This window comes from Poecilia mexicana, unplaced genomic scaffold, assembly GCF_051168715.1.
Source record: "Poecilia mexicana isolate PSO_F unplaced genomic scaffold, ASM5116871v1 scaffold_21, whole genome shotgun sequence".
In the NCBI taxonomy this organism is placed as follows: domain Eukaryota; kingdom Metazoa; phylum Chordata; class Actinopteri; order Cyprinodontiformes; family Poeciliidae; genus Poecilia; species Poecilia mexicana.
The window spans coordinates 19757545-19779785 of NW_028263390.1; the positions used below are offsets into that span (position 1 = coordinate 19757545).

The 22241-nt window shown below is 36.4% G+C and overlaps 1 protein-coding gene and 1 pseudogene across 6 annotated transcripts in view; one reads left to right on the forward strand and one right to left on the reverse strand.

The window, feature by feature from the left end:
• Positions 1 to 3683: 3683 nt before the first annotated feature.
• LOC106927000 (toll-like receptor 5) lies at positions 3684 to 6269 on the reverse strand (annotated as a pseudogene). The gene is made up of 2 exons (XR_015761854.1): positions 6179 to 6269; positions 3684 to 5406 (listed from the first exon to the last, which is right to left on the reverse strand). The product of XR_015761854.1 is annotated as a toll-like receptor 5 (transcript).
• A 3424-nt stretch (positions 6270 to 9693) lies between these two features.
• Positions 9694 to 22241, forward strand: part of dtnba (dystrobrevin, beta a) — a 32690-nt gene continuing 20142 nt past the window's right edge. For 2 of the 5 annotated variants that reach the window (XM_088002173.1, XM_088002176.1), the window contains exons 1-2: positions 9694 to 9927; positions 17423 to 17483. The gene's annotated coding sequence lies outside the window, so the exon portion shown is untranslated. Of the gene's footprint in view, positions 9928 to 13494; positions 14353 to 17422; positions 17484 to 22241 lie in introns of those variants that run through there. The other 3 variants (XM_088002177.1, XM_088002174.1, XM_088002175.1) reach the window with 3 other exon arrangements.

The following is a 22241-nucleotide window of genomic DNA, read 5'->3' on the forward strand; positions in this document are numbered from 1 at the left end:
TGTTTTTGTTTTAAATAATATCATATTTTGTATATTTTTGTTTTAAAATATGTATAATTATATTTTAAATAATGTATTATTTTGGTTTAAATGTAAACACAATGTGGAAATACAGCTGACTATTGCCTGATTGATTAAAATGTTTTCTGGTAATGAATGAACCCCCCATACAGGAAAATTGCTAAAAATCCATTTAGCAGGGAGAACATGGATACAGTGAAGCATAATGTCTTTTAACATGATTACATTTCACACCCTGAAGTTCACCTTTCTTATGTTCAGTGTCTGCAGTAAAACCCAAAAACGGCAATACGACAGGTAACTAACCGTTTTAGCACAGGGACAAACCGCACATTGTTATGTGTACATATATGTATAACGGGACGTCATATGCGGTTTGTCCCTGGCCTGAAACAGTTAGCTAACTGTCATATAACGGATAGTTAACCCATTAGCTAAATGTCTATAACACCAGCGAGAGACAGAGAAAGAGAGCGGCGGAAACTCACGAATTCTTTTTTCAGTATGTAGCTTTGTCGTAGCACTACCTTGGCCACGTACAGCGCTTTCCCGATTCTTTCCGTAAGTGCAAAGACTTTGGGATTTTCTTCGACAGTCGCCGCCATTATTTGCACTCAGTCCCGGTCGATAAAGACAGTGATAAAAACAGAGCAAAGGAGAAACGAACTCTATCACGAAAGAACAACCAGCTTTCCTTCCGTCCACACAGCTACACACACAGAGTGTGCGCTGCTGAGCCTGAGCGAAAGGAACAGCTTGTGTAACTGGGAGTTACTTGCCATTTGTTTCTTATTGCCATGGCAACCCAGAAGTTTGAAGTGGCGGTTTTCCTTTGTGACGTCACCCGCGTAATGTCCCGCCCCCTGCTCGCTGATAGGCATTGGCTTTAGCTTAGTTGTCAACATAGGGTGCGTTCACACTGCAGCCTGAAGCGACTCAATTCCGATTTTTTTGACATAATGCGACCTGTATCCGATCTTTTCATGGCAGTGTGAACAGCACAGGTCGGATTCTTTTTCGAATGTGACCCATATCCGATTTGTATCCGATTCAAATGCGACCTAACGTCCAGGTCGCCTTCATCCGAACTGAATGTCACTGATCCTCAACAAATCTCACTATTCTGCGTCCTGATATGCGCAAGTGGGAAGAAAAATAACAACCATAACGGATAATATGAGGATTAAGTTGTTAATATGCTGCTCTGGCCGGATAACAACTTCAAATATGTAAGCTAAGCTCCACCGTTAGCCTCCATGTTTACTTCCTCAAACACTGAGCACTTCTTCTTTTTATGGCGGTTGGCAGAACACTGAGAATGCTGACGCTATTACGCCCTCTACTGCGCATGCGGGACACTTTCAGGTCGTTTGCCTGCAGAACGCATACAGGTCGCATTTACTGGCAGTGTGAACGCCCCGGCAAAAAAAATCGGAATTGCCAAAAAATCGGAATTGAGTCACTCCAGGCTGCAGTGTGAACGCACTCTAAGTTAAAATATTTCCTATGGTGGAAGTTTGTTTCATTACTTGTAACCTTTTTTGTTGTGGATTAATTTCAGCTTTATTTTAATCTCCAAATTACTTTACTTATATCTGCTTGTGCTGGCATGCATTTTAAAGATTCGGAGGAAGGAATATATAGATTTTAGGTTTTTAAATAATTTAATTAGTAAATATATTATAATTATACAGAACTTACACATATGGAAAGCATGTAACCTACACAATTCAATCTAACAATGAAAAAACTGAAGACTAATTCTAGTTGGATAAATTATTTTAAAATGTTTTCACCTGTTTAATATGGATTCACAAATTCTAAATAAAATAATGTGCATTCACTTTAGGCTGTTTATTCGAAAGGATAAAATACAAAATTGTCATAAATACAATTTATCTTCTTGGAAATCTGATAACTCTCATATTTCTCTTCATAATAAAGCATTTATTTATTTCTTTAAATGTGTATTAAACATTTTCTTATATGAAAAGTTTATTTCCGTTAATGCTCACTGAAACAGATTCTACCAAAGGTAAGAACTGGGCCTCTAACTCCCCCTATTGGCCATATAGTGTAAATACATTTAAATGTTTCCTGGTTCACACATGAGACAGTACTAAAATAATTTTGCTACATTTTGAATTCCAGAACTCCAGCGATAATTGAAACAGTTGAAAAGTATTTACCTGCTAACAGATTTCTTCTGTTTTTGCTTATTTTGTGACGCTTACATGATTCAGATTAGAATAGAATAAGTGGGGGAAACCAGACATACAGAAGTATTTTATGTAAGACACATTTCTGCACAGTAAAAGAGGGTGAGAGTAGTCCTTCAACATGTTTTTACTTTTGAGGAGCATCCAGGGAGTAATGTAGATATCCAACAATCTGCAGTGCAGATTTTACAATTCTCTAAAGTGAACGCCTGTGAGCAGCAGTGCAGCTGGAAAACTAGACAAAGCAGTGTTTAAAGAAGAGCAGTTTTATATATCAAATATCAAAAATACCATAGAGAAAAATTTATCAATATTCTTTCTGTAAATGTTTCTGTTTTTCTTTGTTTTAAAACCTAAGAACAAAAATAAATTGGTGATTCTTTTAAAAATCCTTAAATGGTTTTTTCACAAAAGAATAACATTTGAGGCTGAAATGGCTTTTTGGGTTGTAAAGGTTGCAGACGGTCCCCGAAAATAAAACATCACCCCTAACCCGGAGTCATGTTTTCCTGAGTCCTGCTAACGACCTCATTATTTGACTCAGGTGTGTTGAAGTAGAGATGCATCTAAAAGTTGTCTAAACCGCCCCTGGCTTAGACGCTCTTTTGGTGTTGCAGTTTGGCCTCCTTCTAGCAGGGGGCGCTGCTGGTCATCCTTGATACCAGAAGCGTTGATACAGAAACAAAGATGGCGGAGTGACCGCAGAAAGGAGAAGAGGAACGGTTAAAACAGAGTCCGGTGTTGGAAGAAAAATCCGCACTTTATGCGGTTCTGTTTTGAAATATAAACACTGGACAAGCTACTCTACTAAAGGTGAGGTTGTGACGAAGTGAAAAATTGCTACGTGATAGAGAAAAAGCATAATACCAATAAGCAAGGTTGATTTTGATGTCTGATGGAGTGAAGATTTAACATTCCTTCAAGAGCAACTATAGTCAGTACTTTTGTATAAATATATCTGTTCATGGGCTAAGTGTTTCACATTTTATTCTTTTCAGCTTTTATTTTTCTGTTCAGCAACCTAAGAGGTTCCTGTTTTGTTACATTTGAAGAATAATAACGTGAGAACCACAATTTTGTGTTTATTCAGACAATATTTAATACAGCTGACACAAATTAATGTTAAAATGTAATTTATCAGGGGTTGTTTTTATTCAGCATTTGATAAATTTTTTTCCCCTTTATGTTATGAAAAAATAGTCGTCCTTCTTGATAAAGGAGAAAAACAAATGTTAAGAAAATAAAATTATCATTAAATCTGTCAATTTTGGATTAATTAATTAATTATCCTTTTGGTAGCTCTCAATGCTAGCTGACCAGTGTAATCTAACAGCGGTATGTTATAGAAACCAGCCGGAAATTCACACCTGAACTCCTCTATTGGGCTCAAAAATGTTATGTTTGTCTGTTTCATCCATGTCAAGAAGCTCTGCAGATCATTACTGCAGTAAAATCTGTTGTTGGACAAGTCTAGGAACCTGAGGGAGCTGAAAGCGATTGGATCTGGGGAGGCAATGAAGTTGTCGGAGAGATAGAGGGATTTCAGACTTTTAGGTAGAACGTCAGGTTGGAGATATGTGAGGGTGTTGGATGAGAGGTCCATCGTTTCAACTGAGGAAAGGCCCTTAAAGATGCCTTGAGGAAGAGATCTCAGACTGTTGGAGCTCAAGTTGAGACTGGTCACATTTTGAAATTTGCCGAACAGATCCAAGCATTTGCCCTCACCCCAGATAGACTGCAAAGAGCTCCCATGCAGATCCAAAACTTTAACGTTAAATGGAGCGACGCGCCTCCTGAGGGTGCACCACTTAATTGTGTTTCCCCCGTAAAGAAGCAGTTTGAGGCGTTTCATCTGATCCAGAAATGAATAAATATGCGTTAATCTGTTGTTCTGAATGCTCAGAGAGGAAACGTTATGGGCAAACCGAGTGATGGTGTTCACTGATGAGGATGTCAGCTTGTTGCTGTTCAGATTAAGGATTTCTAAATTTGGTAAAGCTGCAGGAAAACCTAATTCCTGCAAGGAGTTATCTGTTAAATTTAGGACTCTCAAGTTTGGAAGTCCACTAAATGAGTTGTAACCCAAAACGCCGATGTGATTGTGAGATAAATCTAAAATTTCCAGGTTCGTCAGAGAGGCAAAGGTGTGAGAAAGGATTTCCCCAAGCAGATTGTGTGACAAGTTGAGCGTTTTTAAATTACCCTGAAGGCCTTCAAAGGCCATTCTGTGTATCTGATTCACTTTGTTTTGAGAAAGATCAATAGCTGTGACTTCTGTGAGTGGAGTGAAAACTCTCTGATGCAATGCAAATATTCTGTTCTTGGACAAATCCAGAAAGCGGACTGAACTGTTTTTCAAGCCTTCAAAAAAGTCGAGGTCTGGATCTGGGAGATTATTGAAAGACAATCCTTTTCCTATGTGTCCAGAGACTTTAAGTTGGGATATGTTTGTTCCACTAATTGCTCTGAAAAATAGTCTTAATTTATCCACACTGAGTCCACTGTAGGACAAATCGAGAGTCTGGAAAGATACTCGCCTGAACGGATTCCCACATTTCTGCCAGTCGAAACTCTTATTCAACATGTTCCTCAGGTAGACACCTTTAAGGCTAAAAAGTGTGAAGTGCTTTCCTTTGAAACTAACAAGATCAGACTCACATATTTCATCAATTTTGTTCAGCTCCAGATTCAAGTTAGCCAAATCAGTCATATTCGCAAAGAACGGTGAAGGACGGAGTCTCTTAATATGGTTCCCGTAGAGATTTAGAGTCTGCAAAGATGACAGTGGTGCTAGATAATTTCCTGTCAGAATGGACTCGTTTAACGAACAGTAATCCAAGTGGAGCTTCTGGAGATTGGACAGCCCAGCGAAGGCCAGCGGTTCCAGTTGAAGACGAGGGTTTAACCCGAGCACCAGCCTCCGAAGGCGACTCTGCCTGAGGAAGGCATTGCTCTGGATGACAAGTGGCACCTTCTGATTCCCAAGATCCAGTTCCTGCAGGTTCTCCAAGCTGGACAGCGAGGTGGCGTTGATCTCACCGATCCGATTGTTCTCCAGGAACAAATGGGTGATGTGAGGTGGAAGAGGAGGAACCGAGTGGAGGTTTTTAAAACCACAGAGGGCGACTGAGCCTTCAATGAGGCATGATGGGAAGCAACCTGGCATCTGCAAGTAAATATTCAGAAAATAAAGTACATTGTGAATCTCTGGTACTATTAAGATAGTGTGTGACATATATCTCAAAGGTGACCTATTATTCTTTCTTGAAGAAGTTAGGATACAAAACATGTTCATGACATTTTTATGGGCAAAATGATTCTTCCATAATGAGTTCTGACCATTTTGAGCTTCTTTCACAATGAGTTGTGTTATCACTCTAATTAAAAATACCAAACACCCTACTCAACGTTCACACTCGCGTGAAAATGGGTGCAAACAGATGCACAATTATGCAAGAAGTAGAGCCTCCTGTATAACCAACAAGAATGCATCAAGTGGTTTCTGGATGGTAAGCCAACAACAAAATGCTTGTCTTTTCCAGCAGCCATTGTAGAGTGAATACAGTTGCAAAACCAGCTGATAAAATGTGCTGGAGTTCAATGCCCATTGATTGCCTCAGCAACCCCCCAATTTTTTTTAACTTATTTCCAAAGAATGGCAATAGGTCAATGCCTGACTGTTTTTTTTTAAGTGTTTGGACTGTTTTTAGAAGCAGTTGAGACATATAAAAATGTGCAAAATGTGAATTTTGCATAATAGGTCCCGTTAATAGTTCTAACTCATTCTTAATTCACTTTAAAATTGTGTAAGAAGAAAAGACACACAGATTGATGTATAAGAAAAATGAAAGAAAATATACTTTATCTTAAGAATTTTAAACATACTAAAAAAATGCAAGATCTATGAAACTTAAATTCTTCAGTATAGATGTCCATACCTGTAGGAAAACACCAACCACAACCAGCTGAAGACCAAGTGTCCACATCATCATACTGCTTCTTCTTCTCCCAGACTTAAAAATAATCTCATCAAAGCGACGCTCTGTGTTTGATGCAGAGGCTCCAGTGGGCAGGCTTTTTATTTGTGATTGTTTACGTCAGAGTTCCTGTTGAGCAGGATTTCCCCCTTTTTCAGCGTCCAGGTTTACAAGAGGCAGGGAAGTACCTCTGTATGTTTACAGCTGTCTGCTGGTTTGCACTGTCAGCGTTAGGGGGACATGCTGCATTGCACAACTGTTTGCCAAAGTCTTAGTTGCGTAAAATAAATTTTTGATAGTGCATCGTGACCTATCTGTTTTTAAGACCAGACGATATGAATCTAAATCAAACTGTTTGGTATCGAAACGTTTAAAGAGGAAATATGTAGTGGAAAACAAGAGAATAGTTTATATTAACTAAAAGGGAAACTCAATTTTATTGCCTGATGAATAACATGCATGCAGGGATGCATCACAAACACTGATGAGTCCAAATACAGAAAGGAGGTGGAACACCTGGTGGAGTGGTGCAGAGAAAATAACCACTGCACCAACATGAGGAAGACCAAGGAGATGGTGGTGGATTTCAGAAAGGACAAGGATCCTCTTCATCCCCTGTACGTCGGAGGAGCAGCTGTGGAAGTGTCTCCAACGACGTATCTGGCTGTGCAGATATCCAGTGACCTCACCTGGAGTGCCAACACCTCTCATCTGGTCAGGAAGGCCCACCCGCATCTCTACTTCCTCAGGAAGCTGGGGAGAGTTGGGAGCTCAGAACTGAGGAGCTTCTATCACTGTGTGGTGGAGAGCATTCTCTGCACCTGCATCACCGTGTGGCACGGCAGCTGCACTGCTGCTGCGAGGACGGCTCTGCAGAGGGTGGTTAAGGCTGCACAGAGGACTGTGGGGAGCAGCCTTCCCTCCAGCTTGGACCTCTACACGGCATGATGTAGGAGGAGGGCTCTCCTCATCATGAAGGACAGACTATTCACAGGCACACAGACGCAGGCAGGAGGCTGAGGGGCATATATATACATAGGAGCTGTTTTAAATCAATATTTCCTTGATATTGGTGAAAAAGTATTTATTCCACCAGTAGATTTTTTTCACTTATAAGTTATAACAAGACATTTTTGTCATGTTATATTAAAACAAACTCTTATTTCTTGCTGAAAAGTCACCTGTAAGTTACCCTAGTTTTGTCTTATTTCAAGTTTACTAAGATATTTGCAGTAAAAACTAGAAAAAAAAAACACTTGGTAAGATATTATGTTTTGAAGTGTACACATGTTCAAGCTCTTAATGTAACTCAAAATGAAAATGAGCTTTAGACCTTTGAGTTCAGCAATAATGAGGAACACAGACATAAATAACAAAGAAGCAGTCACAGCACAAATGTAAATGAAAGCCCAGGATTCTGACATATATTACGTAATGTTCTGATCCTTGTTCAGTTAGTAGACATATAGGAAATACACTAGGCTTTTCCAAAATGGTTGACAAATAATTTACAGGGAAAAAAAATCAGTCAGGGATTACCTGGCTGATTAATGTTAAACTAAGCAGTAAGTAAAGACCTTTATTAACTTTCTATTGAAAGGTAATTGGGACTAGTAAGTATATTTCCTTCTGAATGTTTGAGAGTATGTTTTTGTGAGTCTTCTACCACTGACATGCTAAATTTCACAACTTCCAGGAAATAAACAGAGAGCGAGAGAGAAAACCTGATAAATGCTGCTTGACTTTTCTGCCAGCGGCCATGTTTCATGGTAATAATTTAACGCTGCTGCTGTAATTTAACAATATTTCATTACTTTAACTGTTTGCAAAGAAATCTTGATTATGTTTTATAAGCACAACAAATTAACCCTGGTCTTTCTGTCCCTATGCCGAGTCTGTGGAAACTCTGTACGTCAGACATGTCTGGTAGAGCAAATGAGTAACTGGGAAAAAACACAATCTCCACAGTTTATTTTATTGCCAGATTAGGGAATTTATTGTTGACCCACTTGTTAACTATTACAAGGCAGTAAGAAACATTTAGGGAAACCATTGGAAGTTTGTTTTTTTCCTAATATAAATCACTTTTATAGTTCAATCAAATAACTTTAGCTGTTACTAAAATGTGTTCTGATATGAAACATAACTTAAAAGAAATTCGACTTCACAATTTAACTTTTTGAAATTGGGTTCTATCTCTTTAAGAAGCCCACACTCATTCCAACACTCTGCCTTCAGTATGTCATCCCAACAATTCTTCTCATTATGTGAAGTAGTTTCTATAAGCTCATGAGTTCCACCAGGTGTTTGCTAATTGCTGCTGCTAGTCTAGAGGAACTGCGAGGGGATGGACAGAAAATGAATAGCGCTCCTGCTTTAGCTGCTTTGCAAACACACTCAGATTGCAAGTCAAGTAGCGTTGCGCCCTTCCCAAGCTACATTATTTTTTTCAATAATTTAGAAATTATCTTGTATTTTTCAAATAGTTCCAATGAAAACAAAAGTGGACATCAAGTGGGTGTCCACTTTATTAAAAAAATATACATTTTGGTTGTTTATATAACATTATTTTCCAAATAAATATAAAAATCAAAATCAACATTTGACAATTTTTTGGTAAAAAACTTTATATTTAAAGCTGCAGTATGTAACTTTTATTATATTATTTTATTAATTGTATATTTTTTATATATTTGTTGAAACTGTCACTACGTTGTGACAGAGTAGAATGAGACATACATTTAAAAAAAATTACCCCTTTGCTCTCTGCTAACGCCTTTTCCCCATCAGGAAAGCCTGTTGTAAATGCGAAGGCTAGTTAGCATAGCCACCGGTAACAGCAGATAAACAGTTCTCCTGTAACTGTAAGTTGTTTTGCCATTATTAGGACATTTAGCAGCAAGTACCTGAGGATGACTGACGGCTCTAAGAACCTCCTCCTGCCTCTGGCTTTTTTTTGGTCGTCAGTGGGGCATTTCTTCATACGGGAATAGTAGCTCTGAGATAGATGATCTGTCTCATAATATACTTTCATATCAAAGCTAACTGTTTTAATAAATATATTTTTTAAATAAAAGTTATACAGAAAAATATAAGTGGTGATCTACTTTATTGAAAAAATATTTGTTTACTGTAATTATATAACTTTCTTTCCCAGATACAAATATAAATTAGATCCAACATCAACATGTGACATTTTCTTAATATTTAATGAGGTGTACAATTTTTTTTATAACCAAATTTGGGTCCAGCAAACAAATTCAGCTTGGGGCCCCAGAAAACGTTGGGCCGGCCCTGCATTTAATTCATCTTTCTGATTTGAAGTAAAAACAAACATAATACGTTTATCTTTTTCCCCCAAATGAAACTGGTACTTATAATTTTAGTCGTGTGGGTTGGTTTTGAGCGAGTAAGCTGTGTAAAAAGGGGAGGAAGCAGGACGAACCAGAGAGGAGTGACTTTCTTTCAAAAATAGTTCACTTCATCGCAGCAGCAGCAGCAACCGGTGCAGTAGCTGCTGCGGGCGGGCGTGGAGGGTGACAAACATGGCTCTTTCCGGAAATAAATAACGGGACTGGTGAAAGATAACATCCTAACTCAGGTGGAGGTCACAAAAAAGCGAAGGGGGAGTGAAGAAACTTCAATTCGGTGTCACACGGGTTTCTGTGTTGATGTATTTGGACGCGAATACCTGCCGAAAAATAGTCCCGGTGAGTAAATCTCGTCTTATGTAGCATACTGAAAACACACAGCGTGGTTTAGAAATTCAACTGGACGTTGTAGTTACGTGAAACGTCTCCTTTTAAATGCTAAAAAGTACAAAAGTTAGGAGTGAGAGGCTCCTAAAAGCGCATTCATTCGGGGGAACAAGGTGAACAGGGAGTTAAACTTTCCAGCAATATGGCCGCTCATATGTCGCAAAGCTCCCCCGAAAGTTGGCAGAACTTAAGAGAAATTCAGGATCATTTATATTTTGCAATGATTGTCGCTGTTGGAAGCGATGATACACATTTAAAAACCGTTAGATGAGCTGTGTACGTGGATTTTTTTTTAATAGAAAGGGCTGTCTTTCCCTGCCATGACTAAGACATGCCCACTTTTCAAATCAAAACGGCAATTGGTGTTCAGTTCCTCATCGGTGGGAGGAACATTACTCCATTCAAAAATCTGGTAATTGCTAGTTTTCCTAACTTTTCTTCAAAATATGCTAACTCTGGGGCTCAACTTTAAGGAATATTAAAGTAATCAAAGTGCAATATTAAATTCGGCTTAACAATTTATGTGTATAAGTGTTAGTTTTTTTCTGAACAGAAGCATTTACAGTAGTTGTGCCCAAAGTAGGTGTCGCGGGTCTAAAGGAAATCAAAGTAAATAAACAGAAGAATTGTAAAAATATGAAAACACTTTTGTAGGTACACCTTATGGAGTTAGAAAGTGACCTTAAAAACTACATTTATTCCTTAAGAAATTTTAGTCAACATAAACAGATTAATTCTCATGTTAACACAAACTTTGGACTTTGCTATATATAATCTGCAACTGAAATCAAGACCTGTGGCCAGTGAATGCAGATGCTATAAATGCATTGTTCCAATAGATTTATTCATTCATTTCCTTATTTTATTAATTTACAGAAGAGTCAAAAGTAACCTCAGTCGGGGCAAATTATAAAGAAAGAAAGCAAAAAAATTAAAAGGATACAAAAGGTTAATTTAAAATTTAGCTGCCTCTTTCCGACTTCATTTCTTATTCCATTAGTCCTGTAATTTGCTTATTGTTTGTATTTTTTTCCTTTTTAGTTTTGATCTACCTGTAAAACACTTAAACAATTATGATTACAAAAACGTGAAGGTAGCTTTTATGAACTGGAAATTTGAGATTTGTGCTTGGGTGGTAAAAAAAAAAGTGCTTGAAATTTAAATAAAAATGTAAATGTTCTGATTTAAAAAAATAACTATTAAGCAGAATAACAGGTTTCACCAAGTTATAACAATGGAAAGCACAGATTATAAGAACTGATCAAATTGGGACCTTTTTTGCCTACCTGGGACATATTTTGTGCTTCAGGCGAGGGAAGGTATGTTTACACTTAAAACAGGGCGAAATGAAAAGGCAAACAAGAATTAGCCATCTGCCTTTTTTTCTGGGATTCACCACCCTTCACCTAATAAGCGGGTAGATCTGCAAAAGAATCTGTTATGTCTTTGCAAAAGCTTTTTCCTTATAACCTTTTCTTTAAACCCATATGGAAAGACTTATTGGTTTACTGCACGGCTGAACTGTGCGACTATCTTCGCTGTGGGTGGGGAGATAATAGCAGAGAGGACGAAACCTATGATTAGTCTGGTTTATATAATTCCCCAGGAATCAGATTATAGTGAAATTAAAGCGTTCTTCATTTTGCATGTAGGAGTAATTGCTGTAAAGTTCACAGAGCTCTTCAACCAATTGCTGTTTAACACGAGCGAATCTGAGTTAATACACAACGTAACTCGCAGCATTGCCGCAAGGTAGAGAAAAATGACTTGTTCCTTGTTCATTTACTTTTCTCTGGAGAATATTTGCATAACCGCTTGTTTGAATTCCTGTTCAGGTGACTCTGAGGTCATTGACACTGCGGTATGTTTGCACAAAAAGTCAGGTGAATTTGTACATTCTGTGCCAAAATAAGAAAAAAGGCACTGCAGTTTTCTACGCAACACACGACACAACTTTCACTTCCTGTCTTTTGTCTCTTGCATGATCATCCTGTTTCTCACACTTATGCTTTCTTCCGCTTTCTTTAATTCACCTCAGTGTCTGTTACATCTTATCCTGCAGAGTTTCTGTCTCTGCATTCTTGCATTTGTTGTTTCTGTAAATAAATTAAAAAGTTTTGTCAATGTAGATATCCAAAAATCTAAATGTGCAAATGCACAGCCTAATAATAGGATATGCATGCTGTAATTAAATGCAGCATTGAATGTCCTGGCTTAAAATGGCAAACAATGCGAGGGCCTGTGTTGGTGGGGCAAGTTGGTTCTAGTACAAGTGAGACAATGAAATATGATCTATGACAGGCTCCCAGTCAGTTTAAACTGGTCTTAATGCCAGATTAAACTCAGTAAACATAATGTAATTTGATAATAATAAACCTTTTGTGATGTGGAGATTGTGTTTGAACCATCATCATCTTGGAGTTGTTCATCAAGATAACCGTTTGTTTTAGCCAAATCCAGATCCATATTAGATTAGCATGATGAAGTTTGTTATTTTGATCCTCAGTGAGTTTTTTTGGTGGAACTTTCTCTCTCTGTATATTCAGTCTTTTTTTTAGCTATTAAAATATCTGCTACATAGTATTTGCCAGAAATTAGTATGCAAATGTAAAAACCTCTTGGCTGTAAATAAAAATAAAAAAGTAAAAAAGTAAAGAAAAATAAATAGATCAGTTAAATGTTGTTTAAGCCTTCAGTAATTACCTTTTCACAATAATTCATTTATTTTTTTTAATATTTGGGGACAAATTGTAAAGCTATTCCAGTTTGATGATAAGTAGGACCATCCAAAAAGTCATTTAATTTAATTTATAAAATTTTCTGCGGGTTTTTTTTAAGTATTTTTTTTCTTTATTCTGTTTTTTGTATTGGCAACATGTTTCTAACCCAAAAAATAACCTCTGCTTTCTGTAAATAAATAAACGTTAATAGAGTTGCTATAATCCAGGATTTAAGAAAGTAGGAACCTTAATTTGGAAATAATGAAAATTAATGGAGAATTTACAGGAATTTATTGAAATTAATGGAAATGTGTTTAAAATGGCCAATAATTTTAATAATCCAGCATTAATGTGTTTTTGCAAATTATCTGTGCTCCTCTAAAGCAAACCCACATATTGATTCCAAAAGATAAACCTCACACTTTTTCTATTTGTCTTAAATGTGACATATTATGTTTCCTTGAACCAGTTAGGTCATTCTTACATGATGACACTTTAGTCTGGTCTGGTTTTGAGCTCCTTTCAGAATGAAATGTTTTAGGGCGTCATGTCACTTTAAATCCTAATGAGCTGCTGCAGGCCACGCCCCCCCACCTCAATGTTCACACTTGCATGTTAAAATGGCTGCAAAGAGATGCAATTATACAGCTGTACATCTTTGAAAAGCATTAGTACAGCCGCCTGCACAACCAACAAGAATGCAACGAGTGATTTCTGGATAGTAAGTCAACAAGAAAACACTTGTCTTTTCCAGCAGCCATTGTACAGTGCATACAGCAGCAAGACCAGCTGGCCAAATATGCTGGAGTTCAGCTTGGGTTGCTAGGTAACTGCACAGTGTTAGTTGATTGGCTCAGCGGTTTGTTTTTATTGTTGCATCTTATTGCCAAAAAATACCTGGGTTGTTGTTTTTTTTTTTAAAGTGCTTGGGCTGTTGAGATACAACTGGAAGTATAAAAATGTGCAAAATCTGACTTTTCCATAATAATTCTCTTATTATACAAAGTAAACCAGCTGACCAAACGTGTTGGAGCTCGTCTTGGGTTGCTAGGCAAAGGGCTGGACAGAAGGTTTTTGAACCGCTCATTTTCCAGACACCAAAAAACATGAACTTACTGGCAAAAAATGGCATGTATTTATTATTTTCTTCTTTTTTTTTAAGCGGTGGACTGTAGAAGCTGTAGAGACCCAAATGGAAGTACAAAAACATGCTAAAAGTGAAAATGGCATAACAGGCCCTCTTTAACACTTGTCTCCCAGAACCCTGTAGTAAAACCACCACAGTCAGCACCTCTTCCCCATTTCCTGAAATCGTAACCTTTTTAAACGTTAATTTAGAAAATTGTTGTAAGCTTTCCAGAGGTCTTTGCGGTTGTTCGGAGGGTAAATGGCGCTCAGAGGAGCTTTAGAAATGCTGTCGTCTACAGTTGCTGCACATAGTAATGTAAATTTAACACACACTCGCTCAGTGCTCAGGGTCCTGTCAGTGCAGGGACAACGGTGGACAGCTGCGAGGGGTAATTTGGTCATGTGGTCTTCAAGTTGTGTGTAGTAAACACCCTCTTAAGTTCCCCTTCGTCTGATAGACACCCCTCTCCCTGCCTTACTGCTGCTTCTTTACTTCGACAAATTAAGTCTTAAGCTGTTTCTGAACACGGTGAGTCCACTGTTGCCGACTATTTTTTTTATTTTTACTTGCAGTCAAAGCTTTAGTGTGTTTGTTTTTAGCTTGAGAATAGCTGGGATTTAACAGCTGCTCTACTTGTTAGCAGAAACAGAGAGAAAACCTTTGGTAAGTATAGTTTGTGTTTGTTTTCAGGTCCATTTGTCTTGTGCAGGTGTGCAGGTCTGCATATACAGCCACTGGGGAGAGTGTGTGTGGTGGCTGTTATTAAACAGGTGCACTGGTTGGGTGGTCTGCTCTTATATAATGCTCACAGTTTTACATCATTCTTTTTATATCTATGCCACTATTATATGTTTTTATTGTTTAATATTTGCTTTTATTTGATACGCCAAAACCAGAACAAATTTTAAAATGTAAATGGTGCATTTAAAGATCCCTAAGCAGGAAAACAAACACATTCACAATCATTTATTCTAAAGATAGAGTTCTGTGTATCTGTGTACAACAGCTGGAGCAGCTGGAGCTCTTGGACAGATTTAAAATACTGAATTATGACAATTAAAGCAGTTCTGAAAAGAGTTCAATCAGTTCATTCTTGTTACTTGGTTGCAGCTGTGCAGTACACAGGGCTTCATGACAGTTGTTTTTAAATACTTTAATGAGTTTAAGTTAACATAATAAAAATAATTTACACAACTTAACTTTTGTGACTTTTGGAGTTTTTGATGAAAAAGTATTTGCCCGCTTATAGATTACCTTTATTTAATTTTTTTTTCTGTGATTACTGCTTCAGATCAACAAATATATTTTAATATTAGACAGATATAACTTGGGAAAACACAAAAAACAGTTTGCAATTAAGTCCCAACTCTCACCTGAGTACTACTACATTACAGCAGCGCCCCCACGGGCTAGGAGGGGAAGAGATTTTCCGTAGGGTTTGGTTCGTTTGACATGTTGCAGTGTGAAAGCGAACCACACCAGCTGAAAATGTAACAAATGTTGCAATTTTGGTCCCCAATCGAACCAAGTGAACCGGGCTTTCAGGTGCGAAAAACATGCTAAACGTTATGCTTGCTTAATAAGCTTTATAGGTTTTTTGGCAGGAATGTGATGCCATAGCTCTATTCTTAAATCCAATTGTACTGAGACTTTGAACACACCATTAATGCTTGATAATCCTCTTGTGTGGCTCAATTCTGCTTAGAAAATGTATCCAAAGTGATGTAAAAGATACTTTATTTATTTGTTGTAAGAGAGACACGATGAGTTATTAGATTTAGGTTATTAAGTTTTCACATAAGTCTAGTTTGGTTGGATATCATTTTGCCCTTTAAAATCTGAAAAACTCAAAGAAAACAGTAAATTTGTGTCACTCCACTAAAATTATGTACAGTACGCAGTACAAAATAGCAAAAAGAAGCACAGCTGTTACCCCAGGAGATGTTTACGCTTCAGTTCAGTGTCGAGATTATTATCACCTGGGGCTGTTGAGGTTTGGATGCCGACAGGAACATAATTTCTAGATGCTAGCAAACCATTTTTTATTCACTTTCATCTGTTCGAACTTGAAATCCCCCTTGTTGTCTGATACAAGATGTATTGGAGGGTTTGTGTTTCTGTGAGAGTTTTTTTCTTGTTGATGTTTGGCATCTGCTCTGTATTTACTTCCTTTTCTTATTTCCTACCGATGTCTCAGTAGGTAAAACAAAACCACTCGGTTTCTGCTAGAAGACAGTTGAGTTTCTCTAACGGTCCAGTCAAATCCAAGCCATGACGCCATAAATACCCTGATTAACGTTTTTACCAAGCTGTATCTGTTTTTTTTACAAACAAAAAGTGTCTGCAACCATTTTTCTTCTTGTTAGTTTTTATTTGAACTGAATTTAATCATATTTTATTGTTTTGAACATAAATTAGTATTTGCCATCAATGCAAATTGCACATGCATTCCATGCTTAAATCTCCTATTTATTTGAAGCTAATGACTGCACAAGATATCCACACATCCTTAAAAAGTCTTAAGTTGATGCATCTAAAATTAAAGCCTTAAAATGTCTTATTTTTAAAATGAAATTAAGTGGGGCTTAAATGCATTCATAATTTTGTCGTGGCAGGACTCCTTAATCTCGTATATTAGTAGTTTTATACTTTATCCTAGCTATACCTTAGCTATCCAAAGATATCCATCTAGCAAGCTAGCTGTCCAGCAGACTAGCTGGCATAGTCTAGTTAGCTGCCAAAGGGCAAGCTTTAGTTAGCTTTAGCCTTGCTAACTGCCTAGCATGGATAGGTAGTTAGCAAGGGTTACTACCTACTCTTACTACCATAGGATAGATGATAATTAGCTTGCTATCCTATGGTAGCTGGCTAACTACCTAACCAGGAACATAATTGCTAGATGCTAGCAAACCATTTTTTATACATTTTTGTTTGTTAAAACTTGAAATCCCCCTTGTTGCCTGATAGAAGATGTATTGGAGTTACCATAGGCTAACTATTCATAGCTACCCTGTGGTAGTTAGCCAGCTACCATAGGGTAGCTAGCTTGCTTTACCCTTGCTAACTACCTACCAAGTATAAAGCTAGCTAGCTATTGGCTCACTTCTATTGCCAACCCATGAGATGTATTGATTTGTAATGATCTTATGTATATTTGTTGCAATGCAAGTATTAAATTTCTTTCATAATGGTCTTAAAAAGTTTTAAATTTGAGTTGGTGGAACCTGCAGAAACCCTGCTGTAAATAATCCCACATTTACTGTGACTCTAGAGGAAAAAAAGTCTTTTCAGAGTGTATTTGGAGTAAATTCTGTCCCAACATGAGGATTCAATCAGATTTTATTACCAACCACAAAAGAAATTCTTACATTTTTTTTGGTCAGTGTTGAATGTTAGAAAGTCAGCAGAGATGAAATGTCCGAAACGTTAATACCCTCTTAAAGTTTTCTTTCCAACTCCAAATGATGATGAGGAGGAGTTTCTGCTCTAACAATCTGAAGCGTATTTCCTGTCAGCTGTGTTTGTCTGTGTCCCCGAATAACCTTTGACATTTCTATCCACATGCTAAGAAGACTTTTCTCTTCCCTCTGTCTGCTAGACGTCCTGCATTGAAGACCCCCCTCTCCCTCTGGTCCTTTTTGACCTCCTGAAACTGAGAGGTAGGACCACACGCACAAATTTAATGCAAAATTTAGCCAACATTGAGCTGTTCTCGTGTTTTTAAAATCAGCAAATGTCGGCCGTGTTAAAACGCCGCTGTGCAACGCAGGTGTGAGTCATGCAGTCTGCAGAGAGGGTTCTTACAGGTCCTTGAGATCCTTGGAAATTTACTTATATTAGATGCTTTCAAGGTTTGGAAAGTGCTTAATTTCTGTATAAAGTCTTTGAAAGTGCTTAATATTCAAACTGCACACTTTAGTGATAAAGCTAAATCTGATTAAAAACTTAAATTTGGAAAAAATTTGAAACCAGATATTTTCATATTCTTATTCTTTATTTATTTATTCTTCTTATTCAGACTAAATTTTCTTATTTTAGGTATTTTAGGAATTTTAAAAATTATTTCTATTTGATAAATGCCAGAAAACTTTGTAAGAGAATTTTTTTGTAACTTTCTTTCTAAATTCTTTTTAGGCGTTTAATTTAAGCAGGAAAGTTATTCAACTTAACCCAATTTGTCTGGATTGTTTCAATGTAATTAATATGTATTACATTTTATATATTAGTTATTGAAGTTAGGGTTTTGTTCTCAGAGTAGTCAGGTGTATAAGAGACAGACATTTCAAAACATAACATTTTGTTACTTTATTTTATTTTATTTTTGATTTAGCTGTAGAATGTTATAGTAAGTAATAAATTAAACCATATAATAGTGAATTTTCTATTCATTTTTGCTGTTTTTATTTTCAAAGTATGGTGTTGGAAAAGATGGAAAACTTACCTTGAAATGCTTGAAAAGTGCTTGAATTTCCTGCAGGGCAAATTGTGGTGAAGCCTCGTCATTATGGATTAACTTGTAATTCATCGTGTCAGATTTTCGCTCCATTCAGGTTTGAAAAGATGAAACGGTGCAGCTTTTATGCAACATGCATGTCATTTCACCTGGTTTGGCATCTCATCCTCTGGCCTGTTGCGATGTAATCTATTTACACAAGTCTTTGTGTCCAGCATATTGAGATAAGTACGCAGAAATATTTATTTTGTGATGAAAAGAAATTCCTCTGGTCATCTAAATCTTAATTACAGCGCAGATTCCAGTTCTTTTCTGAAAAGAAATTATGTAAAATAATCTCTAAGAGAATCAAAATATAAGAATATGTCCTGCCAGTTCAGATGAAACCTTTTTTTTTTCCAACTATGCATACAATAATTAGTAGTTTTATTTTATTATTACTATAGGTTCACTGATTTCAGTTTTCTTTTCTGATTATATTGATTTCTTCTGTGTTATCCTACCGTAGAACAATGTCAAAAATCCAGAATCATCAGTTAATACAGCTGTATGGAAAATTATGCTATTGCTATACATTTTATTCAGAATAAACTAATAGTTTATTTGGTTTTGATGTAGATTCATTGAATTATTTTTCACTAAACTTCTACTTTAGTTCAGTTGCATCTAGCTGCTTTCCTGAGAAACATTTTATTTCAGAAAAGTCAACTTTGCTAGAAGTTATTGAGCAAATCCACTCCAAAAGGTTTTCATTTAATCCGTTCAACATTTTCAATTTGAAAAAGTTACAGAAGCAAAATTAATTTGAGGTAAAAAGATGTTTAAATTGAGCATATAAAATGCTTCCTGCGGTGGAAAACCAACATTTTAACGGGTGTAGATTAGAAATACTGAGATTATCGACGTCAAGTCAATATTTAAAGCTTGTAGTTTCATAACAACGTCACACGACGTGCGTTGCGGCTCTTTAAGTCTGGTGAAGATCTGCTTGAGATTCGCCAAGGATCCGATTCCAGCATTGATTGGAAAAATGGCCGCCGAGCCGTTTCCATTCCTCTGATGTAGTTGTGGGGGAGTAATTGTATCTTCAGTGATTTAAAGCTTTCACAGCTAAAACAGGAAACTGATCTCACAGACCAAATGTTCTCCCATGTCAGCTTTACTCACCCTCAGACAGACATGGACAGGCAGACTGGGAGTAGTTATCACCAAGATGGAAATAACAACTTGCACATCGTGGGAGACCAGTGCGGTAACTGGTGAGCTGCTGGGAGAAGTCACTGCCCTATTTTTAACTCCAGTAAGAAAAGATTATGAATGAGATCATGAAGCTTGTTTCTCATGTCCATCTGCCTGTTTAATTGACCTTTTGATTATGAAATGCTAGGAGATATTTGTAGCTTGAATTGTAAATAGAAAACAACTAAAATATATTTTTAATGGATAGCTTAATTTCAAATTTGAAAAGGACGACAATGTAGCCTTCAAAAATCAGCCATGTTCTTTGAGTCACATCCTGTACATTAGGGGAGTCCAAACTATATAAAAAGAAAACTAAAATCAAGCAATTAGTTGTCCAATGTTTTAGTTTATTGTTTGCTTTTTATAAGGAAAGGATGTTATTCATCATAAATCCAAAATGTAAGAAGGATTAAAAGAAAGGCAACAAATTTATTCTCGGTTATAAGAACAAGATTTGGGTTTCTCTCTTTCAAAATGCTTTAGGAAATTAAATAAAAGCTTATTTGATACAGCAAAGTCAGCTTTTCAGTAAAAGTCTCCGAATAGTTGCAAAATACATTGTTTTCTACTTTACTTATTTTACATTGTAATAAAATTGTGTTTATTTAAACATAAACAGTCTCTATTTGCATTAACCACCTGAGCTGGACGGATAAATTTGTGTCATTCTTGAACTGGAGTTGGGAATCGCACAAACTCAGCCTAAGGGCCACAAATGGCAAACGTAAACAGTTTGTGTCCAGTATGTGTGGTATCTGCAAAGATATTACCTGCACTTTTCCACTCAGATGTTTTTAGGCATTTGATAATCTTTGTAATTGTTTAGTGAATTGTAAAATATGTACATAATTCCTCTCTGTGCTGAATAAATTTTAAAATCCGGATAGTAGTGCTGAAATGATTAATCGTGATTAATCAATCATTGACATAATCGTCAACTCATTTAGTTATTGATTAATTGTTAACTGGAGTATACACACTCAAAAAAGGCAATTTGCAGCAAGAAAAACATATTCAGAGCAATAATTGGGCCAAAACTGTACAAAAATGTATAACTTTAGCATCTAAGATGAAATAAAAAATTCGAGTGGCATAATTTTTATTTTTTGTTTAAATTCTGTGAAAATGGGTTAAGCAAAAAATAGTCAACAGATTAGCATTGTGTTGATCTTAAGTCAATCAGAAGAGGATGAGCTTTAAACATTTTGATGTTGGAATAATTTTTTTACCTGCAAATGAATATTTTGCTACAACTGACCAACCGTAAACTAAAGGAAAACTTGAATATTGCATTTTAGGCAATACATTATTTATTTTCTTATATAAAAGGGAATATAATTGTTTATTTGTATTTTTATGTATTCCTAAAGTTGTATAAAAATGGCAGAAAATGAAAAATCTGGAGACTCTGCCTATTTTTTATGCGATTAATCATCAAAATAATTGATTAATCAATAACAAATAACGTGCAGCTGTTTTAGAAGATTAAATTCTACAATTTACAGGTAAATTTTAGCATTTTGTCTTTTGTATTCCAACTGCTTTCTGATCAGAACAGCTTGTTCCAGCTGCTCAGAGCTGGAGACGCTGATGATTTAATTTTCCAAAATGCTTTCCAAAGCCACTGACTCCTCTTTGGCATCCCACATTCTACAAATATGTTTCATGTATGTATCTGTTTTATTTCCACAGTGCAATTGAGCAGAGAAAAACAGAATATTTGGTTCAGCTTAGCTACATTTACTGTCTTGTCAGGAGGCTTCACATAGTTATAATGTTACAGGGAGAAGCCTAATGGTTGTTGATACCACGAAGCCACTGGTATTTAGTGGGAAAGGCTCACCAGAAACATGCTCAGACACATCAGTTGTTTCTGTCTTAAGTGTTTATGTTCCTTTCTGTTCAAAATTTCGACCATTAGAACTTATTTCTAATCTGTATGAGTCGCAATGACACACGTAATGTCCCAAACAAAACTGTACCAACTGCTACTTTTAGCTCTGTTGGCTAAACTAGAGCAACACGTGGTTGAAAATCCGGCTGATAATATCTTGTTTTGAGTGAAACTTTCTTATCCTTTCACATCCTGTCGGCTTTAAATGCCATATTTACAGGGCAACAACTTGCGTCTTTTTAAAACCCTACTAATGACCAGTTTTTAATAATATTTGTGCAATAAGTTACTGTGATGGTAAATACCTTCAAAGTAAGTTTTGTTTTTCTCATTAATTGACAAAAACCACCATCTACAGTCGCTCTTATGATGCCATCTATAGCAATTAATCAGTTATTCTATCAATTAATCGATTAATCGGTTTTAAAAAATGTGGGAAATTCTGCAAATTTTTCATTTAACAACTTAAACTTATTTTATAACATATTATAAATACCAAAAAAATACAAATAAGTGATTCAAATCCTTTGTAAATAAGAAAATAAACATTTTATTTTGTAAAATCCATAATTAAGCATACCTTTGGTGAACGCTTGATCACTTCAGCTTGACTGAACGTCAGTACAGTGTAGGACTGATCTGTTAATTTCTTTTTGGATTAACCAATTAATAACTGGATAGCAAAAAGTCTTGATATGAGATTTTATTTTCAGAATTTGAACTGGCTGAATTTAAACTATGCCACTTGATGAGTTTTGCGGAAAACATATCTACAGACAAATGTTTTTTTTTTTTATCTTAAATGCAAAATCTAACAGTTTTGGCTTG